Genomic DNA, 21,724 nt, shown 5'->3' with positions numbered 1-21,724 from the left:
GTGTCTCTTTGCATCATAAAAAGAACTAAATTCAACTAGACTTTTATGTTCGCACCCTCAGTAAGTTTGCAGATGGCACCAAACTGGGTGAGAGTGTTGATCTGCTAGAGGGTAGGAAGGCCATACAGAGGGATCTGGATGGACTGGAGCAGTGGGCCCAGGCCAATTACATGAGGTTCAACAAGGCCAAGTGCCAGGTCCTGCACTTGGGTCACAACAACCCTGTGCAATGCTACAGGCTTGGGGAAGAGTGACTGGAAAGCTGCCTGGCTGAAAAGGACCGGGAGGCATTGGTCAGCAGCAGACTGAACGTGGGCCAGCAGTGTGACCAAGAATGACAGTAGTAGAAATAGTGTGGCCATATAGACTAGGGAAGGGATCGTCCCCCTGTAGTTGGCACTGGTGAGGCTACACCTCAAATACTGTGTTCAGTTTTGGGCCTCTCACTGGGGATGAGGTGCTGGAGAGAGTACAGAGAAGGGCAACAAAGCTGGTGAAAGGTCTGGAGCACAAGTCTGATGAGGAGCAGCTGAGGGAGCTGAAGCTGTTTAGCCTGGAGAAAAGGAGAATGAAGGGAGATTTTATCGCTGTCTACAACTACCTGAAAGGAGATTGTAGCAAGGTGGGTGTTGATCTCTTCTCCCAAGTAATAAGGGGTAGGACAAGAGGAAACAGCCTCAAGTCATGCCACAGGAGGTTTAGGATGGATATGAGGAAAAAATTGTTCACCAAAAGGGTTGCCAAGCACTGGAATAGGCTGCCCTGGGAAGTGGTTGAGCTACCATCCCTGGAGGTGTTTAAATGACTTGTAGACATGGTGCTTAGTGACATGGTTTAGTGGTGGATTTGGTAGTGTTAGGTTAACAGTTGGACTCAATGATCTCAAGGGTCTTTTCCAACCTCAGTGATTCTGTGATTCTATGATGCCTCCAGTCTCAGTTATGCTTTTTCAGAGATACAGACAATAATACTAAATAGCTTGCTCTTTCAATTACTCCACTGTATCCTTCCTTCATATACATATATTTGCTGTTAACGCTACTAGTACATTTTACGTATCCCCCTCTGCTCTAATGGGTACACCTGCCTTGTAGAATTACTGGTTACTTTTGCTCCAGCTGTGGTTTTGGGCACATAAATGTGTTAGTAGGGTTTAAGTATTCCCAAAATGTTCAGACGGAAAAAATCTTCAATTTTTCTCTTTCTCTCATGCAACACTGCTGGCTTCTGTTTGGTTCCTTTCTTTACATATATGGAGTGCTTACCCCTTCTGTGCAGCCCTTTCCCGCACATACACACATTTCACAAAAGTACCATAGCTTGGTGAAAGACTACAACAGAAATAATTGCGTGAACATGAACAATTCTTAATTTGACAGGTTTTATGGAAACATTGTTGAATATATGTTGTATTTGTAATAGAAGTGCAGAGTGGTACCCAAATAATTATTTGAATAACTTCTGAAAGAACTTTACAGCTGGTTAAATAAATTCATGAACAATATATGAACACAAAACTATTTTGATCATATTTGCAGGCCACTGAGAGAAATTGTGCCATTTGAATGTCCAGTTTGGAAGCTGAATACCACATACAAATTAAAGTACTTTTCAATATTTGTAGTTTCCCATTTATTAATTCTTAATTAAATTAATCTTTAAAAGTGAGGCTGCTTCATATAGCAAAAACCCCATATTTCCTCTACCACTGGTTACCTACACTTCTGCTGATATTTCAAAAAACAATTTGTGTGAACTTATATCATGTTCAGCATTAATTTACTACTTCTAAATAAAAAGGTGTCTAGATTCCTATGCTATATTAAATATTGTGGCGCCTGGCCTGATGCTCTGAAACAGGTTACTTCTAGTTAGTGTGCATTCTTCTCACCTGATAAGCAGAAAGCAGCCTGATACTGTCTTTGTTAAGAACCTTATTATTTAAGCTTAAGTTATTGTTACATTATTTTTTAAAAATGTGCAAACAGTCACAGTGGATGCCAACACAAACCCACAGGTACCGGGTGTGACTGCCAGAGTTCCAGGGGCCCGCGGCGGCGCCGGGTTGACTTGACGTCCTGCAGTGACATCTAGCGGGAGCTGGAACCACATTCCCCTTTGAATTGTAGCCTTGCAGTCCCTAACGATGGAGGGGACACCAAAACATTGACACTTGGAAGCTTTTTCTTCCCCCGACTCACCCCCCAAAAAAAGGTTTTAAGCGCAGAAGTGTCAGTGAATGAAGGCTATACTTGTTATCTTTGAGGTCTTTGGTGTCACTGCAGAAAAATAACAAAAATCTTATTTATGTCAGGTTTAACAGACAGATGGTCACTCACCTCTCCTTTGAGATGTTTCTTTTCTGTGTCACTTCCCTTGTTTGCTCTACCTAATATTATCTCTAAAAATAATCCTTGGAGATAAAACATTTTTACAGTTATATTTAAGCAATAAATAATTATTTTAATAAGTTATTTGTATAAATCACTTTTACTTTATATAAACAATGTCTAGGTCTAACTCTATCAATAAATTTAAAATCAAAGTGCAATCTGACTTACTTAAATCACATTTTAATCATTTTTATTGTTAACCAGCAGCCCAGACTAGTTTGGCCAGGTTTGATAAAGTTCATAAAGTGTGACTCTGGATTTGTGTCCCATACTTTGCTACCCTCCAGCAGAAGATGGAAAATGAAAAGGCTTTTAAAATGCAATGAGGTAAACACATTTCCATCTCACACTAAGCAGATTATTCATGTAGGGAAGAACCTTTATTTTGCTACATTTTCCTTCCACCCTCTCTCCACTCTTAACACAGTAAGCCAATTCCTCGGAGAAAATCTCTTTAAAACACACAAAGTACTGTAATGCAGAACAGGCTCATAGGAACATGAACACCTAAGCCTTTCCTTAGCTTAACAAAAGAAAGCCCGTTAGTGTCAGGCATCATCATGTCTGTAAAAAGTATTATAGCCAGTTACCTACGTAGCAATTTTCTAAAAATACATTACTCAGCCTCCTCTCAAATGCATTCCTGAGTTTTGTACTATGCTCTCTGGAGATTTGTTTGTTATTCAGTATACTTGCAAAACAGTGTCTGTTAAATATGAAGAAACTGCCGTTTTGCTACTGTAATATTGCATTGGAAAATAAAAGGTTTTAATTCTTATGAACAGTTCTGTAACAGATATTTTTCTGTGACAGACATTCTGTTGAGACTGCAGCAGAACTGGCTGAACACAGATGAATAACATACCTCAAAAATAGTCTAGGATTAAATTAATCTTTCTCAGTGTTCACCGTGTGGAAAATAGGAAATTTCTTAAAACCCAAATAACCTTCATCATCAAAATTCTTGAAATGTGATTCTAATTCACAGAATAGATAGGAATTCTGAAGACTTAAGCAGAGTTTCAGGAATCTTCACATAAGTTGACAATCTAATGACCTGGAGATTTTAATTTCATTAGAACACAGACAATATTTTAATCACAAATGAAAAAGGAAGTGTACAGAAAGCAGCAGAGAGAGGAAGAGGAGCATGACAGTCACTCAAGAACAACTCTGGTCCTGTATCTCTTTTGTGAGATCTTTCCACACTATCTGAAACCACAGAAAATTCGCTCTGTAATGATGGGTCACATCTGTAATATATTTTATCTACTTGGTTTTTGGGTCTGAATAGTGTCTGAGAAAAGGAACTTTACATCAAGTTATTTCTATTCATTATAAAATATTTCAGAGTATTGGAATCATGCAATGGTGATGCAAATAGAAAGAGGTATTTTTTTGGCAATTTGGAAAAAAATAAATTAAAGAAAGAAAGCCAGGAATACTCTAACTTGGAAGAAAACAGAAAACCAGATTAATTTAAAGGTCAAGTATGTATACTAAATCTATACCATTAAGATAAAACCTCTGGAAAATGCTTGTCAGTAATTTGGACAGATTCCCTGATTCTTTCTTGCCATTAAGGATGATCTAGAAAGATTATCTAAGAATGATGGAAATAATTTTGCTCAGGTTTGCATAGTCAGCTTATATATTTAAAGCATTTTTTTTTCATAATGCATAGCATATACTGATGCAAAATCAGAGCAACTTAAGAAACAGAAATGTACGCAGCACATTTCTTTGGCATAGCATACATATAGGATTTTTCCTGAAGCACATTTCTTTTTGTCAAGTTCAGTTTAAATGCTCTCTTTTGATGGCATTTCCATCATTTCCTTTAGGAAATGATAGCATATCTTGGATATCATACCATTTGGATATCCATATCTATCCACAACCATATCCATATCCATATCTTGGATAGCATATCATTTTGTGAGGGAACTTTTTTCATGATCAAACTCAATGTCTTCTCTCTTCCTTTGGCTCATTAGATTTAGGTAACTTTCCATGGATTTTATCACTCAGCTAGCAGTATTGTGGCCTACATACTATGGTTGTTCAAGTTAATATATTTCTGTTGACTAAACAAAGTATCAGCTCATGAGAAGAATCAGAGTCAGAAATACCTTTTGTGTCTTCTACTTAGAGCAGTTAGAAATGTTGAGAGGTACAAACTTCTTGTATTTCTCAGTAGTAAGGTGCCATACTCTGGAGAAGGAGCACCTACCACCTGCTTGCCAGAAAACTGTCTGAAGGGTCCAGGATGAAACTGGGGCAAACACTGTTTTCCACATACTCAATTTTGCTGCTGTATGGTGTCTCCAATGTAATGTTTGGGAGGAGCTACATCAGGCATATAGGGCCCCAAGTTACAAAGAATCTGCTTGTGTTTGTGTCATGGTGGTGCTGCTTGTGTTTGTGTCGTGGCATTACTCATGGAGGCCAAAGGCCAAAGGCGTGACTCTTGGTATGCCAAGTGTTAGAGTCAACAGAGATCAAAATGAAGAAAGGACAGAGGGAACCTCCATACTTCTGTGCAGGAGTTCAGTGGTGCTCCAGAGAACATCCTGAAGAGACAAGGGCATACCAAACATCTCAGCTATTAGTCTGTTCCCCAAAATTAGTGAATCCAAGATAATTACCTCTGGAGGAATATGTGTGTGTGTGTGTGTATATATATATATATATATATATGCACATATGTGAACTTGCTCTGTAAATGCATAGCATGTTTGAGGCATCCTGGATAAAATTTGGCACAAACATAGATTAACTTTTTGTGTACATGCTATAGACTTGATATATTCAGGATATATTCCAATCGCTGTGGAAACATGGCCTTTATGCATATATGCCCTGGCCATTCATTATATATCTGGAAATCCAGTAGATCACAATCTAAATGGGCAAAGTTAAAGGTTAAAAACAGAAGTCTATTGCCAAAATTCTTATGAATGGCAGATTTTTTTCCTTCTTTTCTATTTACTCTTCATGGACCTGACTGGTTTTGTGTGCTTCTTGTCAAAGATTCATCTGCGCATATTAGTTCTGTGAAGTGACTCTTAACATGAGCTTTCCCACCTGGATCACAGAATCACAGAATCACAGAATATTAGGGATTGGAAGGGACCTCAAAAGATCATCTAGTCCAATCCCCCCATTGGAGGAGGAACACCTAGATGACGGACGATTGCATCTCCAGCTTTAAGCTGTATTTTTCTGAATCATAACCACAATTTTACTAGCTGCTGCTTATCTTGCTATGTCTCCCATAGCAAAGCAATGCTATTCATATTTAAAATGGACATTTAAAATGACCCACGTGTTTTAAACGTATTTTACATAAAATTTATTTGCTTTACTGCTTAGCATACCATCCCTTTTATAACTATTTGGAAAGATGCGATGAAATATTTGATGAAGCAAGCTTTTATAAATAAGGCATTTTTACACAGCAAGACTAAAGATTAGGTATATGAATTGACGATTAACATTTATGACTTCCACAGATTAAATAAAAATCTAAATGTCTTTTAAGATCTAAGCAATCATTTAGAAGTCTTAATAAAATGTGTCATCAGGCTCAAATTAGATTACATATAATAGGAAGCTACAGTTATGGTATTTTCCTTATATATCCAAAGAAGATATGAACAGAAGTGAAACAGCTGGAGAGAAAAATGAAATGTGTATTTTCTCTCGAGTGAGGGAATATATAAGAGGGTTCCATTTATCTATCTGTATTTCTATCACATAGCAATATTAGTGCCTCCAGAGATAAAGATGAAGCTTCTTTCCTGGGAGAAAGGAATATATTTTCAACCTCATAGACAGAATTTCCTTAGAAATATACGAAAACATTAATAATAATTAGATTTTCAGAAAGTATGTAAAGACTTGGAATATAATATCCCATTTTCAGTAGATTTAAAAACCACAAGAAACACAGTAATATTTTGGGTTTGGAACATTTTGAGACTAAAGGCAGAACTAATCAAGGCAGCAAAAGGAAATTTGCAAAGGTGCTTTTATTTCACATATATAGTTCAAGCTATTAATCCAGCAAAATGCTCATAATAAATGTCTGAATAATCCCATTATGATCAGTTAAACTATTCATGTGCCTAAAATTAAGCATATACCAATAAGTCATGGAACTTGACCTGTAATCCAATGTATCCCCAAACATTAAAAAACGCAGCATCCATGAAAGTGCATCCATTCTGATGTTCATTTTCAGTTTATTTTCAATAGCATCTATGGCCATAGGCAATTCAGTATTCTTTTTGATTTACAAGACAGAAAAACACACAAATTCTATATTAAGAAGCAATGTTGTTGATCTTAATGTGTACTTTTAAACAACTGTAAATTTGTAGCACTAACAATTACATTGTTAAGAGAACCACAATGTATGTGTGTGTGTCTTCTCGCTTGTTTCTGATAGGGTTCTGCTATGGTGTTACAATTGTTTGGTTTGTTCTTTTCTGCACAGTTGCAGGGAGACAAAAGCCTTTCTTCTCAGTACTAAGTACTAAGGAAAGAGAAATGGCATCCACAAATTTCATAAGTCTTACATGATATCTCTTGTTAATTTTTTTGCATGTTTTTCCTTTTAAAATAACAAGGCAGGAACATCCTACTTGGTTGATCTGACTGTAAAAAGTCAGAAAACAAAATAAACTACTTAAAAGTCATAAAATCATGAAGTAGCACACAGTTAACAAATAAATGAGTACACAGAGAAATGTTACCAGACTGGCATACGAGATTGTTTTGTCTGTTTCAAGTGTTGCAGAGAGTCACTGAGGGAACAGATACTAACTTAGCATTAGACACATTAAGGTGTCCTACTCCTTAAGAAATCAACCAGAAATAAAATTAAAATGCAAATCTTAGATGCCTTCATATTTTTAATGAGGATAAACTCCAGAAATTCTGTCATTCTCTAAGTGGCACAGATTTCTTGCTGTGCTGTCATGCCACCAAAGAAAGGAATGTGTAAGATTAGATTGTGAATCACAAAAGCTCTAGTTGACTGGGAGACCAATGAGGTTGTATGATTGTTGTCACATAGAAAATTGAATGTAATGTTAGTAATGTCCATTCTTACTATCATCTTGGATATTTCCTGACACACAGCTCTACTTGCAAATGCTTATAGAAATTAAAAAATGCCCTTTCTGATGTATCTGAGAGCACTTTCTGGTTTTCCTGCTTGCTTAAACCTAAATGCCAAAGTAAACCCCTGTTAAATTAATACAGGAAGGAGAGCTACTGTTCAGACTCATTCTCATCACCTTCATCATTCTGACATAGTAAAGATGTCTTCTTTTGGTCACCAATGATTTGTCACAAAATGCCCTAGTAGGTGCCATTGCCAGGTACAAGGTTACAGAAAACCTTTAAACACCCAATTAATATTTTTCTAGATGATTCTGCTCCCAAAGTCATGGCCCTAATATTATACCTTATTCTATCAGAGACAAGATCCACCCAAGCTCATCTCTGATTTCAAATACACAAACTTGGGTACCAGGATTTTATTTTTTCCTTCTTCTGGAAGAAGAAGAATAAACCTCCTTATATTAATGCACCTCTGATAGCCAGAAATACAGCTGAAAACTATCATATTTGCTAGTCACAAACTTGTCTGCAAACAGGGAACGGTCAGGATCATGAATTACCTCTGACTCCCAGCTTGCCATACTCAGCCTCTTTCAGTATTGTCCTATGGCAATGAAACATTGAAATTAAAATGGAAACAGATAACCTGATCAGAAAAACATCGATCCATAAACCTGTAACTTAACACATTGAAACTGAAGGAATGAGCTGGCAGGAACAGAACTAAATGTGACACTTTGGAAGATACATCCCAGATCTTGGTCATGACCAAATCAAATGAGTAATGTACCACAGCTGTGTGCTATTTGTATAGTTTAACAAATAGTAAATTACTGAGGAAACAAAAATGATAAATTGGCCTACATTCATCTGGCCCTTTTCAACTGTGAAACTGATAGAGAAGACTCATGAATCTTGGGTTGATAACTTCTGAACACACCAAGAACTTTCCTGTGGTCCTAATCTTCTACAATGAGGGAGAGTGTGTTAGGGGTCCTAACACCTTATGGCTTTATATATGGGTTGAAGGTCCTGCCTGGTAGGACATTGCTTCCTACACAACCTGCTGGGTACACCAACAGCCATCTATTGACAAGCATGCGGTAGACTGCAATAAGGTTAATCACAGGTTCATGTGTTTAATATTCATGCTGGGTCTGCATTCCATGCATCTCAGACCTAGAGTTTTCTTTTAATATATTTTTACAAAAATTACATCATTTTTTCTGTTTTCCAACTAAATACCTCATATGAATTAAAAAAGACCAATAACTATTACATGACTGATAAAGAAGGGTGATAACTAATTTATGGGAAGAGCTGGTGCCTATGTGCCCTGGGATGTGCCTGATTCTTACTCCTCTCCTTTCTTCTCTCACACAATTCATACCTTTCCTTCTAATGATGTACTGGAGGTCCCAAACCAGAGCTAGGTTTAAGTATTTAAGATTTGCCTAGAACACCAGTTTGCCTCAACAGGTTTCGGACTCCGCTTCTTTGGCTAAAGTAGCAAAACAGCCCATTGATCTCTGCCTTCTAACTGCACATTCAGATAATGTCAACATGACTGTTTCTCAGCCTCTGAAGCTGAAGTAATCATGAAACATCTCTTCTAGTCCTTTAATAGTAGAAAGAAAAATCACTGTTCTTTCTGTTTCTTATCCTATCTCATAGCCTCAGATGTATAGTTTTATCTTTAGTGTTAGAGAACTAAAACACTGCTAAGAAGTCTTGAGCTGTCTCTAAATCACTTCTGCCAACCTCCCTGAATTCTGTTCAGTATGTCCCCACTGACAGTAAGTGTATTTTTTAGAAGCATTACCAACCCCAGAGTAGGAAGATGAAACTGTGATGATGATGTGATGCATTTAAAATAAAATTCCTTTGCTCCTTCAGTCTTCCTAACTTCTTTCTTCTTTCCTAACTTTTCCTTTGATCACAGAAGCAAGAGGAAATGTCTGGAAGTCTGAATTGCTCATCAGCACCGCCTCCAGTCCCTGGGCTGCAGAAAGGTTGCTGCTGCATTACAGCTGCTCCTACCCACAGTAAACAAACCGGGGAACACAAAGAATTCAATCCTAGTCTCAAGGGACTAGTAGAAAACTGTTCTCACACTCTGGGTTGGTGCCACATCATGTGATGCTTGGTAACCAGCAAGTGAGCTCCTGCATCCCAAGAGAAAACCACACATCAGGCCTGCAGTTTCTACATGGAGTTAACAATCTCTTTCAGCATGTCATCTGATTCATTCCTATGCTCCCTGGTGGGGTCCTAGCCCAGCTTCTGTGTTGAGTCAGCTGAGTACCCTTCCTATGTGGTGACCTCCCATTTAGTGACACCCCTTAATACCTGTCTTCTTGTTGACATGGTCACTCTTACCTGATCTAAATCTGGACTGAATTCTGGCTCAGAAATTTTACTGTTGACTTCTTTAAGACAAAAGATGGCCTAGGGTTCTCAGGGAGGTAGAGCTGAGGTAGCACGTTTAGGACACTTCAAGCTTTATGTTTTTGCCTGTGTCCAGCCAAACCCTGTAACTAACTACAAAGGGACATGGGAATTATCCACTGGTCATAAAGTTTTCAGGACAAGGAGAAGAGACAACTCCATAATTTTTCCATAAATCATAGCTGAAAAAATAACTAGGAGAATAAAAAAGAAAAAAAAAAAAGCTCTTCTGGCTTTCTTTCTATCAGATACAGCATATACATATATGCCCTGTAATACAGAAAAGTCAAAACAAATAAAAGTGCACAATTCTTTTTCCTTTAACTGGTCACCTATAAACTACAGTTTTATTTTTAATCCTCCTCTGTTTAAACAGCAGACCTATTTTTATGTAGTACTTCTGTTGGCAATTTTCCTGCAAGTGCTTTGAATATGTTCATAATAAGAGTGTTAGTTTAGTGATTGCTGCACTAATGTGATGTAAGGAATGAAAAGAATGATTCATTTCTTATTCTAAAGCTTTAAATACAAATTAACACAAAAAAAAGCCCCACTAATCTTCTTTTGGGGGGATTTAGATGTTACAGTATTACACAGACTACTTAAAAGCAATAAAAGAAATAACCTTAGAAAATTAAGCAAAAAGAATTTTCAATTAGTTTCAGAAACGGCGACAAATGCATTTTGAAAGGAAAGAGTAAAATGCAACTTTGTTCAGTATAAATTGAAATTGCCTTTTGTGCTTAATATAGTTCGCTTATAATTAGCTGAAGATTTTGTTCTGGTTTGAAACAAAGTTCCATCTTGAGATTACTATGTACTGTGTACACAGAACTTTTATCAAGAAAGGCTGGTGCTGCAGGGTTTGCTTTGACAGCCTTTATCATAGCTTTATAGAAATGAAAAGTGAAAGAACACAGCTGGTTTGAACAATGGGGCATGTTCAACATTAGACCAAAACACATTAGATATTGAAAAATATTGCACATTGTATTTATAGCTACATAGAAGTTTTTGAAATTCATGCTGATGCTGCTCTAATCCAGCTTCTTAGAACAATCTGTCTCCTAATGATGGAATTAGATTTCACTTTGAGAAAGTGCTTTTTGAATCAGTGGCAGAGGGTCGGATTCAGAGCACTGATAGCAAAATAATGAATTTAAGCATATTCTAAAAACACTTTGTGGTGCAATTTGAAGGTCTCTCTCAGACTCTGAAATGATATTTGCAGTGCTCTTCTTGTCATTATGCCTTATTGTTTTGGAAAATGCCTTTATGAGAACTTCCTGGCATTCAGCCATGAGGTCCTTTGAATTATGCTTATAGTAAAAACATTTAAGATTAGATTCCCCAAATATACTGAAACAGTAGGTCTAACACCTAAGCACCACTGAAAGCTTCAGAAACCCCACTCATTGTTTCATCATCCTTGAATAATATAAATTTCATAAATTCTGCTGAACATACACAAGGTCATGTAAATCTTGAGGTCACCAATCAGTGTAACATCTAAACCTTCATAAATAGATTAATCAATCAGGCATTTTTGTTTTGTTTTGAGACATGAAGCCCCTTTTTAGCTACTCAGAGCACACCACACAAAAGACAGGAGAAAAGAGATAGCATTCTTTTTCTTCTAGCAAGCTGCTGGTTGCAACCTTCACCAAACGTATGAGAAACTGAATATCTAATTTCACCTCTCCCAGTTTAAGAGGCAATTTCAACACAGATCTACCTTCTATGGAACCATTCTTAATATAATAAAAAACAGAGAATGGCTCATAGAAGAAAACGGCTGTATGGCATTAAATGAGAAGCTTTGAAGTAGATCAGTGCATGTACTGGTGTAGGCAATAGTCCATAAATCACTGAAGTCAGTGAAAGACTCAAATTTAAAATATTCTGATCTTTATTTTATAATTCCCTTTGGTTTATGTATTTATAAGACTGTAAGGCTGAAATAAAAACTAAGGACTACACCCTCGCCAGTGAGAAGGGCCATTTCCATTTTAGTATGATTTTGTCCCCTAAGCACTCTTGGACAATGGAAATGATGGAAGTGACAGATCTAGAAGATATTACAGCCTCAGAGAATAATACCATTTTATTTCTGTCCTCTGTGCTTCCCTTCCTTTTCAAGAACTTTTGCAAAGCTATTAACTCTAGTGTTTTGGGACTGCATTAGACCTGTGACAAGGAATTGCCACTATCATAACATTAATGGCAGTCTCAAAGGCTGGCATACCGCAATAGAAAAACTTTTCTCAGGCCCCTGGAGGAAATTAAAAATGATAAGGAACAGGCTTTCAGCTGGTCAGTCAGAGAAACATGCTACATTGTACTGCCTTATGTGTAGATGTGTAGCATTCAGTACCGGAAAATCACAGATCAAGTTAAAGAGAAGAAGCCTTACAATATCTTATTTCTTATGTTCTAGATGAGTTAACTGCATGAAACATTAAAAACATTCCATTAGAAATGCTTTTGTTCTTGAAGGTGTGGTTCAGTTTGGTCATATGTGGTCCTAATGATTCTCCATCATCTTCAGTGGCAAGATGCATGTGGCTAATGTCTGCAGAGGCAGCAAAACTCTCCTCCCACTGCACAAGGAGAGCTGATCTCTCCTGATGCCCCTACGGAAGTCTCCTGAGAACAGGTCCGAGCCCATGACGCCCCGTGCACTGCACCTGCTCCTGGCAAGGTGAATGCCAGCTGATCCAGGACAGCAATACCCCAAACAGTTAAACAATGTGGATGATAGCACAACAGTGCGAGAACTGAAGCCCTGAATAGTTTAGTTAATTAGTATAGATTTAGCCATTGCTTACATAAGAGATTATGGATAGGGCTGCTCCTGATTTACTATAGAACCGAAAGCATATTGATACCTAATGTGGAACAGGTTGCTCTTTATGATGTTTGGAAGAGATTGCAATCTGCTGCTGCAAAGTCAAACTCATTCCATATCGACTCTTTTGATCTCATTGTACGTGATCAAAAAAATCAGTGAAAATAAGTTTCAGTAAAAAATTGAGATAATACTCCTTTTTTCAGTATTTTTGCTTATATTTGTAGTCAAGCTTTGAATCCATTATTGCAAGCTTGACAATAAACAACAGCTGAGACGGAAATAACAAGATTAATATTTATAAATGCTATCAAATATCTTTGTCTACTCAGTGGTATACTGAATGTAATTTCAATATCAGAAGGCGATTCTATGTCATTAAGAATAAAATTATTGCTATTTGCTATAAGCAATGAATACATTCCATTGCTGGGCTGTGGAACACAATCTTCATGTGCTCTAGTTTGTTTCTCCTGATGTTAGCAACTGAGATGACCTGGCAGGCAGTCTGCTGATCCACTGTGAAAGTTCAGTCTCTTTACAAGTATGAGTATCAGAATTCTGCTGATACAATTGGCTTGACAAAGGATTTTTAATAATAAATTATTATATAAATATTTTAACCTATTTAACATTAGTACCAGTACTTGTACTCAAGAAGTACAAATGCTGGGCGTAAAGTTATCTGGTAGACTGTGAAGGCATAAATAATTGATATTTAAAACACTTCAGTTTTCAAATCAGAAATTGCTACTATTAAGATAGTCAGGATACAGCTTTGGTAACATGAAATAGTCAAACATGGCTTTTTTTTTTTTTTAATTCCATGTTAGTGGAATTACTGCACTAATGGTGGCATATGAAAGCCTGGAAAGTGTAAATCTTACACTTTTCCATGACCATAATTACTAGATCAATTTTGTAAATGGTGGGCAAAAGTATGATTTTGGTGTATGCTAACTCAGATATGGGAAGTTGAGTGTCAATAATAAAAAACATGAACAGGCATGAAAGCTGCATAGTGAGTATAGCCAAGCTTCCCCGTTCATATCTACAATCAGTCCCCTTTCTGCAATTTGTGGCTGATCTGTGTTTCTAGAACTGCCTGGTAAAAATGGTAATTTGCTTATTCCATGCACTGTGTGGAGTTCATTTACTCTGTAACATGTTATTTCTGCACAGAGTAATATCTAGCTGTGTGAATGATATGATGCATCTTTCATTGCATTAGTTAATCATGTGTTATTAAAGTTCAGAAGGAGGAAATGTGTTTTCATTTCTGTTGCTTTTTGTTTTCTAAAGACCTGTTTTTTCTTGGCAGAGACATGGTGAAGTGTGTCTAATAATAATACTTCATTTAGGTGTAGCATTTATGGATGCAAAATCAGAGCCCTAGACATCTTCAGGATTGACTTGGCAGTAACAGTGTTGTTGTTCTGCATAAGGATAATCACCTGCTCACTGGATGTGGAAACAAAAGCATTTATTTTCTCAACTTTTGTTGCATGTTTTTGTCTTAACTTGCTGCACAAAACATATAGTGTAATAAATTAGGCTGATGATAAAACTCCAAATGAATGTATGTTGCAAATAAATTATTATATGACCATTTTCTGTCTTAGTCATACACATAATACATTGCATTGCTAGTCATATTCCTTAACTATTTTTTCTGGGTTAAGCATTTATGAAGATGAAAGCAAACCATGATGTGAAAATACAGTTAATGGCTCTAATATCAAGGTTCTACTTAACAGAATACAAGAAATATAGATGCAACACATTGCTTGATATGGACAGACATAAATCTCATGAAGGCAAGTGTAGCATTTTTATAATAATCTTGGTTGGATTGGGATTCTACCCAAAGTTCTGTCCCCCTGCTTTGGAGATAACAGTTCATTTGAAATGTTTGGTGTCTGGATAATGACATTCTATCCTAATCAAGCAAAAAAAATTGGTTTTTGAAGTGTGACTGTGGTAGAATACAGCAGCACAGTAACAGCAATTAAAAAGATTAACATGTGGAGAAATTGCAGCAACCTTTATTGTACATGAGAAAGCATTCCTACACATTTCCTATCACAGAAAAAGAGAGGTATATGAGTTCTTCTGTTTTCCTAACAACTGCGTCTGCAAGTGTGGCTCATGATCCTGAATGTGAAGACATGTCCACCAACAAAGATTGCAAAACGTTGTTTTGATTCAGCATACTTGTCAGGTGTATGATAATGTTGTCATTTAATGATACAAGAGCATATGAACTTTGAAGTCGAAACATCAAAGAGTTACGAGTATACGCAAAAGATCTGAAATGCTAGTGCATACATAATCTAACTCTCAAAATAGCATTATTTTTATGTAAAGTGTTTCATTATACAGTTCATATGGGATTATGTGAAATACCAATTTACTGCAAATATAAACACAGAAGCGTTATGATAGTACAAGTTCATGATCTAAAGATTTTTTTAAATCAACGCTACAAACGAAACAAGAAATTTAAGAAGCTGACCCATGAATCATACTCCTTTATATTAAAATATTAGGTACACTAAGAACAATTTTACTGAAACAACTGTTATTACATTTTTCTGGAGATTTCTGAAATACGTAATATTTCAAAACAGATAACCATGTATTGTTTGACAGTTATGGGTATATAGAATTTACCACTATGAGATGATGCCATTGATCAGTTTGCTGAAAGAGCTGAATTATAATTTACATTACTGAATATTCAAGTCTGTAAATGAAGTAAATAATACATTGCAAATGCATACCTTAACTCAATAAGCAGTGAACTTCTTGTTAATGTTCAATCTGTCAAACTTGAATGAATAAATAAATAAACAGATGAACTTTGAAGTGAGCTTTATTAAACTGAGACAGGAGGCCTACAATTCACTAAGCTACTGTGGTGAGTTGATGCTGTCTGGATGCCACCAAATCCACCCCATCACTCCCCTCCTGAGCTGGACATGGGAGAGAAAATATAACAAAAGGTTCCTAAGTTGAGATAATGGCCATGAGGGATCCCTCAGCAATTACCATAATGAGCAAAACAGACTTGACTTGGGGAAATCAGTTTAATACATTTCCAATGAAATCAGAGCAGTGTGATGAGAAATAAAACCAAATCTTAAAACACCTTTTCCCCCCCAGCCCTTCTTCCCAGGCTCAGCTTCACTCCCGATTTTCTCTACCTGCTCCTCCTGAGTGGCACAGGGGTTGGGGAATGGGTTTTGCAGTTGATTCATCACATGTTTTTTCTGCCACTCTTTCCTCCTCGGCGGGAGGACTCCTCACACACATTGCTCCAGCATGAGGGTCACTCCCAGAGGAAACAGTTCTTCATGAACTTCTCCAACATGGGTCCTTCCTGTGGGCTGCAGTTCTTCACAAACTGCTCCAGCATGGGTCCCTTCCATGGGGTGCAGTCCTTCAGGAACAAGCTGCTCCAGTGTGGGTTCCCCACAGGGTCACAGGTCCTGCCAGGAGCCTGCTCCAGCACAGGCTTTCCATGGGGCCACAGCCTCCTTTTGATATCCACCTGCTCCAACATGGGGTTCTCCCTGGGCTGCAGGTGTCTCTCTGCTCCACTGTGGACCTCCACAGGCTGCAGATGAGAGTCTGACTCACCAAGGTCTTCATCATGGGCTACAGGGGAATCTCTGCTCCAGCACCTGAAGCATTTCCTCCTTCTTCACCAACCTTGGTGTCTGCAGAGTTTTTTTTCCCACGTATTCTCACTTCTCTCTCTGGCTGGAGTTGCACAGGTTTTTTTCCCCATTGTTAACTATGTGATCGCAGAGGCACTACCACCGTTGTTGATGGACTTGGCCTTGGCCAGTGGCGGGTCTGTCTTGGAGTCAGCTGGCATTGGCTCTGTTGGACATAGGGGAAGCTTCTAGCAGCTTGTCACAAAAGCCAACTCTGTTGCCCCCCCAACTACCAAAACCTTGCCACGCAAACCCAGTACAGGTACACATCCAAGACATGTCCTGCTGCGGTTGGACTAGTAAGTCTGGCCATCTGGAGCAGTATTGTGTCTCCAACAACAGCAATAGGAGGTGATATTTAGTGAAAGTAAGTGAGCCTGGCCAATTTCTGCTGTCCATCCCCTTCCTGCCCCCCAGCATCCACAGTTGTTTTAGGGGTGCTAGAGGGTACATCCCTCCCTGCTTGCATTAGCATTTGTTTATGAACCTTTGTCTGTGAATTTACTTAATTCTTTTTTGGACTAGACTTCTGTGCTTAGAAAAGATCTAAGTTGTCCTCAAGGAGTCACTTCACATTTACACTAAGTTCCTCAGTTGACCTTAATTTCTGTTAGTAGAAAGAACAAAGAGAAAAGCAGTCACCTAACATAGCCAAGTCAAGACCAATTAATGAGCAACTTAGCAAATAAATTATTAGATCGTACCTGAAAACAAATAGAAAACCAGTGCACCTAACACATCAGCAAAGGTGTGTATTGCCACATCAGTAGGCACTAAATGTGTACCGATGGAGAAATGAGAGGATGCTAGACTGTTACACTTTGCAGTCTATGAAGGAAGTTGTAGGAGTATACAGACACTAAGGACTATATGTAACCTTATACTAAATACTCATTAAAAAATGCTTGAGTGCTTATGCACAGAAATTAAAAGAACAACAACAACAATGCTATTATCTCCTTGAGTGAATATATTGAATGTGAAAGTCAGTTTAATGAAAAACATTAGTATAGATGACAAAGTGGGTAGGTTAAAAATGCAAGCTAAATTTATTCCACATCTCACAGTTTGAGTTTTGAAAATTGTGCTGCTTAGCAAAACAAACTGGTATAATCAATAAATACCTTCCAGTTAGCTGTAGAAAAGTGCTGATGAATGTAGAGGTTGTTTAAATATGTTTTTATTTTCTCTGTGGCATCTGTTAGATATGACTTTAAGGAAGAGTATACGTGTGTGAAAGAGACTAGGATCCTTTTCTGCTGTTGGAACAGAACCTGTTTTTCCATAATTTTGTGTCAACTGTCTTCAGGAAAGCAAAACTATTGAATTAACTTGAAATAGTAAAATTAATGTTGATTCTGCCATCAGCACTTGATGTAGAACTAGCTAATTTCCAGTTTGGGGTATGTTGGTATGCCTGTAATGCTAAGAGTTTTGAAGGTGGTTAGTTGTCATGTTTTTGTAAACATTGCATAAGTTGATGTCTTTGGTAATAATATATATTTATATTATCTATATATCTATATAATGATATATGTTATTTTGTTACAGTGTGTACACTATATTTATATATTGGTAGTACTAAAACAAGACTTACTCATGAGAATTAGGAAAATGTTTCCTACATTTATAATCTTCCCATAAAACATATGAAATAGAAAAAACATGTTCAATTAATGAGTCATGTCTGCACAGGAGCAATTTTGTATAAGTGATTTGGTGAAAGCAAGACATCTGCTGTTTCACCATTAGAATACCAAATGCAGTAAAGACTTATAACAGTAAATGATAAGAAGAGTTGTGATCCTAGTTCATAATTTTTTTCTGTTTCTTTTCATTCTCTAAGAGATTAATCTTACAACAGCTGTGTGGGATAGGAAGACAAATTAGTATTAACATACAACCTTAAATGTACATGTCAATATGATGTAGGACAAAGCTGGATTGAGAAATTAAAACTCATTATGACTTTAGATAAAAATGATTGGGTACTTTCAAAGAACATTTCATCCCATTACTTGAAAAGGATTGCTTCACCATCTTTAAAATATTGTGAGCTATTCATTTTCAGAGAACGCATTAAGAAAAAAAAATATTTTTAACCTTTTTGCTTATGTTTGTTATTCTCCTCCTAGAAACTGTAATCTTACGCTCTTGCATTTTCTGTTCCTGTGATTTCTTTTCACTTTTGCAGCACAATCTTTATGTAGACAAAACCTCCCTAAAGTCTAGATTAAATCAGTCAATTACTAATTACAGAATAAGCTTTATGGTATTTAAAATATATCTCTTTGGTTTAATTCTGTGAGGCTCACTGGTAAAACACACATAATAAAACACTTTGTAAAGAATTGTATGACGTATTTCTTAATTTCTTTCTCTTCTGCCTTTTTTTCACTTTGCTGATAAAAATAATGAAATCCAACTTTGCAAATTGTAATAGTTTGTTTGCCAATCATAATTCATTCTTCCCAGTTCTAATGTATCTTGTACTATTTGCAAAAGCATCAGATGGATGGCCTTGAAATATGACCTTTTCCATGACCAAAGATGGGCGGTAGTGGTAAGGGGGGGAATTTGAAATTATCCACCTTCTCTTACAAGTGTTGAATTGCAATGCGTTGACAAACAGTGCTTTAAAGAACAAGCTCACAGCCTCTGATTCTTGGCAATCTGTTGTTTATAAGACCATTGAATTTTGCTTAAAGCCCTGAAAAATGAAATAGAGAAACTGACCAATGTATTACATAACAGATTCTTGGTTAAGTAGTACTGCCCATGTGTGCCTGAAAGTTCAGAACCTGTGGAAAAGATACTGGAAGGAAACTGTACAGATTATTTCAGTGTTGGTTTTTCCATTCAAAATGTCTTGGCTGTCTATCTATCTCCAAAACTTCATAGTTTATTAATGGCAAATTAGAGCACATACAGAACTGGAAATGTTTTTGGTTTGTTGTTTTTTGTTTGGTTGTGTTTTTTTCTATTAAATATCAGAAAGTCTTTCCTGAAAACAACAGCATGTCTGTTATTAGCTGTCCTTTGTACCACTGAAATTTGTTGTATTAAAGGATTAAGCAGCATTTATGGCCTTGGTTCACCTTTCTACAGTAGATTTTCAGGCTAACATCAATTTACCCTAACATGGAGTCCTCCTGCAAAAAGAATTAACGCTGTCTTTTTACATGTGTGTCCAGCCCCACAGAACATGTTCATTCTCTCTACAGAAAGGCTGAGATGTATGATTATTCTATAGGCTAGAATGTATAGGCCATATTTATTAGGTACTGTTAATAATAAACCATTAGCATAATGGAGAGACACTTAATCTTCAAAAGTTCTCAAACTTTTTAAAGTCAGTTGAGAAAATTTGTTGTTTGGGTATTTTGTTGTCTGTAGACAATTTTGTACCTAATATCACGAAGGTTATACGATATCGCTAATCCCATTAGTAGCCTGGATGGTGTTTACGGAGGTATTTTGAACAAACCCAAAGTAATAAGCAAGGGATAGTGAATGCCAAGTCTGTGAATATTTTGGGTTAAGGAGAGCTGGGTAAATTGTCCTCCCTTCTCACCCCAGGTTTTTCATTTGTTTGGGAGTTTTTGGTGTTTGTTTTTGTTTTCTGTTTGGTTTCTTTTGTTTGTTTGTTTTAATGCCTAGGTTCTTTTTCTAGTGTATGTACATTAAAGATAGGGTCGAGTGGGGGAGACTTTAGGGGAGGAAGTAATCGTCTGTATAATCCTTGTTATTATATTGAAAGTGATAGTTGAGGGCTAGGAGCTGAAACAATATTTTATGAAAGTATCATGTTGAAGTTTTTGCAGGTTTCAAAATATTTAAATATGTAAATTTCAATGAAGAGACTTCAGATTTTTTGATAGCCTAATGATTTTAAGCATCTCATTTCTAGTCAAACACTGACAAAAGATGTTCAGATTGCAGTGAGATGGTTTCTATGGTTACAGTTGTTTCCTAGCATTTTAGTGACATCTTTTGTGAGCATTGGCTGCTTCACTTATTTGTCACTAATGTATGTGTAGAACTATAGTTAATAGCCTTGGGCGGACAATTTTTTTTTCTCTGAATGGTGGTATTGTTTTTTAGCAGCATTTTTCAATAAGGTGACAATGCACTAGAATACTAATGGTATGTATGGTATTTTAAGATGTCAAGTTTTCAATAAAATGGTAATGAAAATTTTGCATTTCATTTAATAGCTAAATATTCATGAATTTTTCACAGTGTGATCAAGTGAGCAAAAAATAAAGAAACTGTATAAAGTGCAATACTAAACATAATAAATTTAACTTCTTTTTATAGAATCTATTTAAAGCTCTTTAATAAGTAGCTCTTTATAGATTATACCAGTTGTAATAAAGGTACATAAAACTGAGACTTTAAATTAATTTAAAATATTTTGATATATCTTGTTTATATTGTAGTGTGAATGAAACATACGTTTTGAATAATATACTACATGTGCAGAACTGTTATAACCAAAGACTGAGCACTTATGTGTAATAAATGAGGGTAAACAATTATATATTCAGATGCAAAGACTACTCTAAGTTAGAGACTATTTTGTTAAAAATATTTGGATTTATTTGAATTTATGTAATGACAGTGTTAAAGTGTGAATTTTGAACAGCTAAGAAGAAATGGGTGCAGCATTATAATTTGTAGAGCACAGTGCTATCAGTTCCTCAGCATATTAAGAGTTCTTTTTCTATGTTAGATGGTAGGAATTCTGCTGTTGTCTTTAACAGAAGCAGAATTAGGTTATCAGGTGAGTTAATTCCCTATATATTGCCAGTGCCAGTAACCTTATGTACAGTGATTTGTCATGATTTTCCCCTTTAGCCTGTACTTAAAAACCACTCTTTTGCTAAAAGGTAGCCGCTATATGCTGGGCCTTTTTTTTCAGCCAAGTCAGTATTTTAAATGTAGATTTTTAAAATGCATTATTCAGCAGTAACACAGGAAAAGAATACTGGACTAAAGGTTGTTTCTCCTCTGCATGTGAGGGAGCTTCCTATGGATTCAGTTCCAAATCATGAGAACATATAGCATCAACTCTGTCACTGTTGTATGATTGCAAGGCATATTTTTTCTATAATTTCTTTTTTTTTTTTTTTTTTAAAGGCTGGTGTGCTCTTTCAAGTTATCCATTCTACATATCT

This window comes from Streptopelia decaocto (assembly GCF_964273445.1).
Source record: "Streptopelia decaocto genome assembly, chromosome: 7".
NCBI lineage: Eukaryota > Metazoa > Chordata > Aves > Columbiformes > Columbidae > Streptopelia > Streptopelia decaocto.
The sequence above is the reverse complement of the archived record's forward strand: the minus strand, read 5'-3'. Positions refer to the sequence as shown.